Source organism: Palaemon carinicauda, chromosome 22, assembly GCF_036898095.1.
Source record: "Palaemon carinicauda isolate YSFRI2023 chromosome 22, ASM3689809v2, whole genome shotgun sequence".
In the NCBI taxonomy this organism is placed as follows: Eukaryota; Metazoa; Arthropoda; class Malacostraca; order Decapoda; family Palaemonidae; genus Palaemon; species Palaemon carinicauda.
The window spans coordinates 85,894,763-85,904,447 of NC_090746.1; the positions used below are offsets into that span (position 1 = coordinate 85,894,763).

The 9,685-nt window shown below is 44.4% G+C and overlaps 1 protein-coding gene across 2 annotated transcripts in view; it reads right to left on the minus strand.

The window, feature by feature from the left end:
* LOC137616579 (zinc finger protein OZF-like) overlaps positions 1–7,511 on the minus strand; it is a 243,865-nt gene extending 236,354 nt beyond the window's left edge. For both annotated transcript variants that reach the window (XM_068346459.1, XM_068346460.1), the window contains exon 1: positions 7,327–7,511. The gene's annotated coding sequence lies outside the window, so the exon portion shown is untranslated. The remainder of the gene's footprint in view (positions 1–7,326) is intronic.
* Between the last annotated feature and the right edge of the window lie 2,174 nt (positions 7,512–9,685).

Sequence of the window (9,685 nt, forward strand, 5' to 3'; positions counted from 1 at the left end):
CCTTCAGCAAAGCAAGGTCTTCATCCTTCATGTGAGAATGGGCTTCTCTAATCAGAAGCCTTATATAATACGAAACTCCGTTTTTGGACATGGGCATCGAAGGTTTCTTGATTGCACACCATAAGGCTTCTGACTGTCCTCGTATAGGTTTTGACCTATTAAGATAATATTTCAGAGCTCTGACAGGGCAAAGAACTCTTTCTAGCTCGTTACCTACCATGTTGGAAAGGCTAGGAATTTCGAACGATCTAGGCCAAGGACGTGAAGGAAGTTCATTCTTAGCTAAAAATCCGAGCTGTAAAGAACATGTTGCAGATTCGGATGTGAACCCAATGTTCTTGCTGAAGGCATGAACCTCACTGACTCTTTTAGCTGTTGCAAGGCAGACGAGGAAAAGAGTCTTGAGGGTAAGGTCCTTGAAGGAAGCTGACTGGAGAGGTTCGAACCTAGGAGACATAAGGAACCTTAAGACTACGTCTAGATTCCAGCCTGGAGTGGGTAAACGACGTTCTTTAGACGTCTCAAAAGACTTAAGGATGTCTTGAAGGTCCTTGTTGGAAGAAAGGTCCAAACCTCTGTGGCGGAGAACTGAAGCCAACATACTTCTGTACCCTTTAATCGTAGGAGCCGAAAGGGATCTCTCATTCCTTAGATGTAATAGGAAGTCAGCTATTTGGGTTACAGAGGTATTGGTAGAGGAAACTGCATTGGCTCTACACCAGCTTCGGAAGACTTCCCACTTGGATTGGTAGACTCTACGAGTGGATACCCTCCTTGCTCTGGCAATCGCACTGGCTGCCTCCTTCGAAAAGCCTCTAGCTCTAGCGAATCTTTCGACAGTCTGAAGGCAGTCAGACGAAGAGCGTGGAGGTTTGGGTGCACCTTGTCTACGTGAGGTTGACGTAGAAGGTCCACTCTTAGAGGGAGAGTCCTGGGGACGTCGACCAGCCATTGTAGTACCTCTGTGAACCATTCTCTTGCAGGCCAAAGGGGAGCAACCAGCGTCAGCCGTGTCCCTTCGTGCGAGACGAACTTCTGAATGACTCTGTTGATGATCTTGAACGGTGGGAATGCGTAAAGGTCGAGATGGGACCAATTCAGCAGAAAAGCATCCACATGAACTGCTGCTGGGTCTGGAACTGGGGAACAGTACAAAGGAAGCCTCTTGGTCATGGAGGTGGCAAACAGATCTATCGTAGGCTGACCCCACAAGGTCCAAAGTCTGTTGCACACGCTCTTGTGAAGGGTCCATTCCGTGGGGATGACTTGATCTTTTCTGCTTAGGCGATCTGCTGAGACGTTCATGTTGCCCTGAATGAACCTCGTTACTAGAGTGAGGTTTAGACTTCTTGACCAAATGAGGAGGTCCCTTGCTATCTCGTACAGGTTCCTCGAATGGGTCCCTCCCTGCTTGGAGATGTAAGCCAAGGCTGTGGTGTTGTCGGAGTTCACCTCCACCACCTTGCCTAGCAGGAGGGACTTGAAGTTCATTAGGGCCATATGAACTGCCAGTAGCTCCTTGCAGTTGATGTGGAGCGTTTCCTGTTCCCTGTTCCACGTTCCCGAGCATTCCTGTCCGTTCAAGGTCGCGCCCCAGCCCGAGTCTGATGCATCCGAGAAGAGATGAAGATTGGGGGTCTGAATCGCTAACGATAGGCCCTCCTTGAGAAGGAGGTTGGTCTTCCACCACAAGAGAGTGGTCTTCATCTCTTTGGTGACAGGGATAGAGACTGCTTCGAGCGTCAAATCCTTGTCCCAATGAGCTGCTAGATGGAATTGGAGAGGGCGGAGGTGGAGTCTCCCTAACTCGAGGAACAGGGCTAAAGATGACAGGGTCCCTGTGAGACTCATCCACTGTCTCACCGAGCAACTGTTCCTCTTCAGCATGCTCAGGATACAATCTAGGGCTTGGCTTATCCTTGGGGCCGATGGAAAAGCCCGAAAATCCTGACTCCGAATCTCCATTCCCAGGTAAACTATGGATTGGGAGGGAATGAGCTGGGACTTTTCTAAGTTGACTAACAGACCCAGTTCCTTGATCAAGTCTAAAGTCCAGTTGAGACTCTCCAGACAGCGACGACTCGTGGAGGCTCTCAACAGCCAGTCGTCTAAATAAAGGGAGGCTCTGATGTCCGATAAGTGGAGGAATTTTGCAATATTCCTCATCAGATGCGTAAACACCATAGGAGCTGTGCTTAGGCCAAAACACAGGGCTTGGAATTGGTACACAACCTTTCCAAAAACGAATCTCAGGAAAGGTTGGGAGTCTGGATGAATAGGAACGTGAAAGTAAGCGTCTTTCAGATCCAACGAGACCATCCAGTCCTCCTGCCTGACCGCTGCTAGGACCGACTTCGTCGTCTCCATAGTGAACGTCTGCTTGGTGACATAAGCATTGAGCGCGCTGACGTCCAGCACCGGTCTCCAACCTCCTGTCTTCTTGGCCACCAGAAAGAGACGGTTGTAGAAGCCCGGGGATTGATGGTCCCGGACTATAACCACTGCCTTCTTCTGTAACAGGAGCGACACCTCCTGGTGCAACGCTAGCCTCTTGTCCTTTTCCTTGTAGTTGGGAGAGAGGTTGATGGGAGAAGTGGTCAGAGGGGGTTTGCGGCAGAATGGTATCCTGTAACCCTCCCTTAGCCACCTGACAGACTGGGCGTCTGCACCTCTCCTTTCCCAAGCTTGCCAGAAGGTCTTGAGTCTGGCTCCTACTGCTGTCTGGAGAGGAGGAGAGTCAGTGTTTGCCTTTTGAAGTCTTGGGACCTTTCCTAGACCTGCTCCTGGAAGAGTCTGGACGGGAGCTTCCTCGGCTGGGGGCTCTGCCACGAAAGGGCGGAATAAACCTTGTAGCAGGAGTATCAGCCACTGGGGTGCGGTAAGTCCTAGGAACTGAGGGAGCAACCTTAGTCTTACGAGCTGAAGAGGCCACAAGATCATGAGTGTCCTTCTGAATCAGGGCCGCAGACAAATCCTTGATAAGCTCTTCGGGAAACAAGAACTTAGAAAGCGGAGCAAAAAGGAGTTGAGACCTTTGACAAGGTGTGATGCTGGAAGAAAGAAAGGTGCAAAGTTGCTCCCTTTTCTTAAGAACTCCTGACACAAACATTGAAGCAAGCTCGCCAGACCCATCCCGAATTGCTTTATCCATGCAGGACATTAAAAGCATGGCCGAGTCCTTGTCCGCAGGGGAGGTCTTCTTGCTCAGGGCCCCCAGGCACCAGTCTAGAAAATTGAACATCTCAAAGGCACGAAATACACCCTTTAGGAAGTGGTCTAAATCGGAGAAGGTCCAGCAAACCTTAGAGCGCCTCATTGCTGATCTACGAGGAGAGTCGACCAAACTTGAGAAGTCAGCCTGGGCAGAGGCAGGGACTCCCAAGCCTGGTTCCTCTCCTGTGGCATACCATACGCCCGCCTTAGAAGTGAGCTTAGTAGGTGGGAACATAAAGGAAGTCTTCCCTAGTTGCTGTTTAGACTGCAACCACTCCCCTAAGATTCTTAAAGCTCTCTTAGACCTAGCAAAGACGAGCTTAGTATAAGTTGACTTAACAGGTTGCATGCCCAGCGAAAACTCAGATGGAGGAGAGCGGGGGGTAGCAGACACAAAATGGTCCGGGTATACCTCTCTGAAAAGAGCCAGGACCTTACGAAAGTCAATGGGTAGAGGAGAAGACTTGGTTTCTTCCACGTCTGATGAGGGATCCAGGTGCGCAGCTTCCTCCTCAGAAACCTCATCACCAGAGTGTAGCGAAGTGAGAGGTAATGTAACAGTGGTATGCTGAACAGCAGAATCTGAACAAGCGGGTGCATAAACGCTTGTGGTTTCATCCTCAAGTCTCTGTTGCTGAGTTAAAACCTGAGGTTCAGGCTGCAAAGACTGGTCAAGAAGAGTAGAGGAAGGTAGGCGCATGGGTTGAGGTGGCTGACTCCTAGCATGAGTTTCTTGTCTCAAGAGTTGCGCTTGCTGTAAGGGTTGCGGATGCGCAGTAGCAGGTTCCTGAGGAACGAGTTGAGGTTCCTGAGGTGTGAGCTGCGAGAGTTGAGGTAGCGGCTGCGCAGAACGCAGTTCTTGTCTCGCGAGTTGAGGTTCCTGAGGTGCTAGCCTAAGGAGTTGAGGCTCTCGCCTTGAGGAGGGTTGAGGTCGCTGCAGCGAGTGCTGAGGTGGCTGCCTCATGGATGGAAGAGGTTGTCGTACCTCAAGAGATTGTTGCCTCGCTGGTGGAACCGCAAGCGGAAGCGGAGGAAGTAAGGCATAAGACTCCTGCTCCCATTGCTGAGGTTGCCTTAAGGAAGGCGGAGGTTGCTGCACACCGCTGGTAACTGGCAACTCAGTACGCGGTAAGGTATCCTGAGGAACCTCAACTTCGTACGCCTGGCAGACTGGACTGCGGTGAGGCGGAGCGATCGCAGGAGGAGGTGTAACCTTCTCAGCCTGACACTCACGCATTAAGACCGCAAGCTGTGACTGCATGGACTGCAGCAAAGTCATCTTGGGGTCGACAGACGCTAAGGTCTGCTGAGGCAAAGCCTTAACAGAAGATGAGGTCTGTTGCGGCATCACCTTACCTCTCTTAGGAGGTGTGCAGTCACCTGATGACTGCGGAGAGTCAGAGCTAATCCAATGACTGCAACCAGGTTGTAGAACTCTTGAGGTCTGGACTTTGCGTTTGAGAGGTCTTGAGACCTGAGTCCAGCGTTTTCTCCCTGACATTTCTTCTGCAGACGAGTAAAAGACGGGCTCAATCGTCTGCGGGTGGGAGTGACGGTCTCTGTAAGACACGCCCGCAACCACCGAGGATACTTCTGTGCGCCGATCAAGGCCTGCCGAACCCTTTTGCCCTTCGACATTGCTTCTCCCCTGGGCTTGGGAGCTTGCAAGAGGTCCCGGACTGGGAGGACGACTGGCACGCACAGAAGTACCCTCACGCACCACACTGACACTGACACTAGCACTTGGCACCGCACTGACACTAGCACTTGGCACAGCACTGGCACTATTACCTCCCACTGCACTTTTGACCTTAAGTTCTTTGACTTCTGCCATAAGAGACTTATGTTCACTAACCACCGATTCCACTTTGTCACCTAAAGCCTGAATGGCACACAAAACATCGGACATATCAGGTTGAGCACAAATAGAAGGTTCGGGGGTAGCCACTACAGGGGGAGGAAAAGGTTGAGGATCATGAGGTGAGGAAAAAAGTGAAGAGCGAGAAGAACTCCTCCTAACTCTCTCTCTCTCTAACTTGGTTGAATATTTCAGGAATCGAACAAATTCAAGTTCCGAAAGTCCGGCGCATTCCTCACATCGATCTTCCAACTGACAGGGTCTTTCCCTACAGTCGGAACAAGCGGTGTGAGGATCAACCGAGGCCTTCGGAACACGCCTATTACAAGACCTACATCGTCTATGGGGTGGGGCTTGTGAAAGGTCAGACATCTTGAATCAAAGAGTTAGTCAAGGGGGATTCCAAATCAAGCAAAAAGATTGTTAACCATTAATCAAAACCAAATAAAAGCTATCTAAGCTAATTAGAAAAGTTTCCAGTATAGCGAAAGCTGAAATCTTAGAGAAATACTTCACCAAAAACCGTGAACAATACTCCAAAATCATAAGCGTATCCCAGAACGTCTTGCCGGAAGCACGACAGAGGAAAAAGTGAGGTGGTGTCAACAAGAAGTACTGCAGTACCTGGCCACAGGTGGCGCTGGTGAGTACACCCCCTTCTAGTATAGTGATAGCTGGCGTATCCCTCCCGTAGAATTCTGTCGGGCAACGGAGTTGACAGCTACATGATTATCGGGTAAGTTTAATATTGAAAAAGACCCAGTACATACTACTTCTCTCAATCCCAAAAGAGAGAGAGAGAGAGAGAGAGAGAGAGAGAGAGAGAGAGAGAGAGAGAGAGAGAGATATTGGGCATGCTTGGTACCAGCAGGAACAGGAAGCACCGATACTTCTTCCCAAACGGATAACAAGACGGCACAAAGGTAGCAGTAGCAGCGTGTGCCGATACTACTTCTCAGTGAGGCAAGGGTCTTGGAACGCATTGCTTCTTGCTCTACTGAAGAGAGAGAGAGAGAGATTAGAAGATTGTTTAGGAAGAGGAAAGAAGGGTGGAGCCCTTAATTCCCATCAGTAGTCTGCTTGTTCATTCTCATAAGAAATCGAAGAAATGTAGCAGGTCCATTCATTCTATGCAGGGGAGCAAATAACACTCTGGGATCCCAACAAACCAGCAAAACCTTAAAAAGATGCCGATGTTGATCAGAGTTCTTCTGACCCCTGCAGCATACTCCCCAGGGACCGATCAAGGGGCATACGCAATGGAGCAGCAGCAGCAGACATTCCCTACGCTGGGAGCGGTAGTGATAACCTTCCCCAGTGTCTTTTTGGCTAGTTGGTCCCCGACGAAAGCTTATCGCACTTCTTCCTCCTCAGAGCATACACCTGTCACTGCACCAAAGATCATGACTGATACTCGGTACAAAGGGATTCCTGCATTCAGTCATGCCACCGATACAAATCACAGAAGGAGAGCGGATCTACACCGGTCTTTGCAATGAAGCAGTTACAGCGCCCACCTTTCCCTTGCATGACACAAATTTCCTGTTTCCATTCCATTGTCAACAATTATACAAGCAGAAGTAAAAGACATGCAAAAAATCAATAGCTTGAAGAGCACTAATTACATACATGCCAACAACACAACAGTCAAAGCAAAATTTAATACAGTCCTGACTGTGAGGGGGGAGAAGTATTGCCCTTCTCCCTCATCTGTCGGATAACTGCTCGTCATCCATTTTCAACAACTGTTTTCAGCTTGAGCCGAAGAAATCCCCCTTATTAAAGGACGAGGGATTGTATAACGCATGAGAATAAACGTTTGTACTGAACTGCGGATGATAAAGCTTAAGGCTGTTATTGCTCCACAAAATTATACTCGTATTAATGGACGATAGTTCATATTTGCGTAGGAACAAATTATAACAATGTGTCTTTATAACTGAAAAATAGATTCCAGACAGTTATTGTCATCAAATTAGTTCACTACTAATAAAAATACACCAGACATGCATATTATTTTCCCCAAAAGGATTATTGGTTACTTGTGAAATTTTACAGATTTGTGTAGCCTACTGGTATGTTAAGGGTTCTAAGTATATTCATGAATTTATAGTGTACCAAGGTTCCAGTGGCATAATTAGGTTTTAAATGACATTTCTTATAATCTTAAACAATAACATAAGTGTTCCTTGTTGGGAGAGAGTACATTGGTACACGTAGGGAATGATGTAAACAAAGCCACAAGCAAAACTTACGTGAATCAATCACATATTTGCTTCATAACAGATCAAACACCACACTTATACTTCGTGAACTGTAGCAACTATGTTTAACTCTGGTTCTCATCCTCATAGAAGTCTCATCTTCAACTCAACTGCCTGTTAAACATTAGTAGGTTCAGGTGATGGTGCAGACTTCGATCAGAAGGATCATCATTTGCATTTTCATCGGCAAGGAACAACAAACATTTGGAGGCGTTTGGTTTGACCATACTTTTATTAATTATTTATTTTTTACATAACATTTGTTTATTTGAGTATTACATTGTATCTAATAACTAAATTAATTCTTATTTCTATATTCAAAATTTCATAATCAAAATAATTATTTCATTTTAATAAAAAGTGAATTTTCACTCATGAAATAACTAATTTTATATGAAACGTCTCTTTTAGCATCAAGTGAGTTCGCAGATAATACGTAAACACTTCAACCGAATAATATGCGGAATAATTTAATAAGAGATAGAACGGTTATTTTGCAAATGATGCCTTGGGGATTGCAGAGGATATAGATAATACAAAGTGAAACATCCAATTTCTAGTAAAAACTAGTAAAATAAGGGTTAAAATAAATAAAAAAGAGTAATGTTATAATATACATAAAGAAAACCCAGATCACATAGAGGGAATAGAAGTAGTAGAAAGTTTAACATACTTAAAGTAGACAATAGGAACATATATAAAACTCAGAAAAGTGTAATGATAGAAAAACACACGAAACTAGCTAAGTTAACATATGCATTCATAAAGAGAAGTTGTAATAAATACTATGAAAACATTTAGGAAACGTATTGCATTACCATATATTTTGTATGGAGCAAACACAATTGACAGAAACTGCATAGGATACCGAATGAGGTATATAAGAAAATATTAGGTGCCAATATGAAAGGGTGATGTACTGGAAGCTGCAGTATATAAACCATACCATGAATAGACGAAACGAAATTGTGAAAACTATAATAATGGACACTGAAGAAAAAAAAGGAAGATGGTAGAAATAATCAGCAAAGTCCCTACAAAAATTAAATCTGGATATAGGACAGATAAAAGAATGTCCAGGACAGAAATAAAATTCGAAATCAGAAAGTAGGACGCTGAAAATGGAAAGAAGAATTAGAAAGCAAAGTGAGCTTAGAGATAAACAGAAAGTGGAAGAAAAAAATAAAGAAAAAATATATGACAATGCATTTACACCAATGATATTTTAAGAGCAAGAACTAATATGTTAAAACTAAACTTTACAGATATTTATAATGGTGGAGTATAAGCTGTATTTTTTTGTTCTTTTTGTGAAAAGGAGGAAGAAGATTTCAGCTATTTTTTTGCCAGGTATATAGAAAAGATAGGAATGAAACAATTGGGCTTCAACAACCCTACGAGGAAAACCTAAAGAAAATAATAGGATCATTTTTACTAAGTGAAAGAAATTTAGAAAAGGAAAAACGAAATATTAAACCTGATGTGGAGAATAAGACAAAACAGTATAGAAGAAAGATAATCTCGTATAACTAGAGTAATCGAGGCGTCGTTGCAAAGACTATGCCTGAACCTGATGGAAAAAAATATTATAGTTCGTGTATAATAAAACCTTAATACTGCTGAAGGAATATTGCAAGTTGAAAATAGAATAGAGTATAAAAAGGTGATGCTTTTTCAAAACATCATAACATCAGATGACAAACGACTAGTTAAGGAGATAGTGGAAGATCAAGTAAGAGAACTATGGGGAATGTTGGCGGGGGGGGGGGGGGGGGTATTATAGAAATATGCAATGAATATGATATCAAAATTGAAGAAGCAAGAAAATATAAAAAGAAAGAACTCATATAAGATATAAAAAGTAAAGTGGCAAATAAAATCAAAAGAAAAATAGAAGAAAAGAAAGCAGAGATGGCCAAACTGGGGTTTGTGAATAGTAATGGCAGAAGAGACTACATAGGAGAACTTAGCACTAATGAGGCAGTAATAGTTATGAAAACAAGGTTAAATAAGCTAGAATTAAAAGAAAATTATAGAAACAGGAATGATAAGGATAAACTTTGCGTGTTGTGTAGGGAGGCAGAGAATACTACTGAGCATATGTTTAACTGTAATGAGTTAAGAAAATTTTGAAATGATAACATAGAAATAGGGAATTTAGAAACTCCAACTAAAGAGATTGCTCGGTATATTAGAAAGGCCCCTGAAGTTAGAAGTAAAAGTATGTAAGCTGTGCTGTCTGAGTAGGAGGTAACTAATGATAATGATAATGATACTGCTGAGTGAATAATAGAATAGAGTATAAAAAAGTGATGCTTCTTCATACCATAAGACGACAAACGACTAGCTA